At 48.1% G+C, this 780-nt stretch overlaps 1 protein-coding gene across 1 annotated transcript in view; it reads left to right on the top strand.

Annotated features, from left to right (window-relative positions):
* Window positions 1-780, top strand: part of DNAH8 (dynein axonemal heavy chain 8) — a gene marked incomplete at its 5' end in the record, with an annotated part of 267,299 nt that overhangs the window by 210,880 nt on the left and 55,639 nt on the right. The window lies entirely within an intron of this gene.

The raw sequence follows: 780 nt of genomic DNA, 5'->3' as shown, positions 1-780 counted from the left end.
AGTCACTGAGGCAGGAGGCAATGAGTGAAGAGATAAGAAACGCACCGAGTCCCAAGCCCCTTCTTATATCCTTCCTTTTGATGAGGTCTCATCCCTCATCTCTCTAGAGGTTTCTACCGCAAAGCAGGACCACCCAACACCATAGAGAGGGTTCCAAGAAGCCCAAGCTCAGATTCTCCTCTGCATGGTCATTGCCTCTGGCCCACTGATGAAAGACCACAAAGTTTATGTCCAGGAGAGTGGTTTCAGGAAATGGAAAGAAATCAAGACTCCTCTGGCCAGTTCTAATGACTGTAATGACTGAGAAGCCCGCTGTGTCTCTCTGCCAGTCACTTACCTGCTACTGTGATTTTCACAGCTCTGCAATGGGACCTGGATGGTCTCACCTGGTTCTCTGCCCTTGCCCGGCAGCCTGAGTCCCAAGGTGCTCCCATTGCATTGTCTTTCCACCCCTGAGCGTGCACCTCGACTCTCACATGAGGCTTAGCCTCCGGGCCTCTTTTGTCACCCACATTGATTCTAACTTCTCCATTTCCTCTACTCTCTCTGATGTTCTTTTCATCTTCAAAGATGTGGGGGGTGACCCCAAAGACCCACGAGTGGCTAACACGTCTTTCAGACCCCATGACCAAACTATGATAGCTCTTTGGTGGCAGCTCTAGCTGTTACTTAAAGAATAACAGTTGTCATAAGTTAGCCGAGAAAGGAAAACAGTAAAGAAATGAAAAGGATTCCTCAGGGATCCGTTGGAGAATCAACTTAAACATCTGAAAGAAAAAA

The sequence above is a fragment of the Hipposideros armiger genome, unplaced genomic scaffold, assembly GCF_001890085.2.
Source record: "Hipposideros armiger isolate ML-2016 unplaced genomic scaffold, ASM189008v1 scaffold_1270, whole genome shotgun sequence".
NCBI classification, from domain to species: Eukaryota; Metazoa; Chordata; class Mammalia; order Chiroptera; family Hipposideridae; genus Hipposideros; species Hipposideros armiger.
Note: the sequence above shows the minus strand (reverse complement) of the source record. Positions and strands in the feature narration are given on the sequence as shown.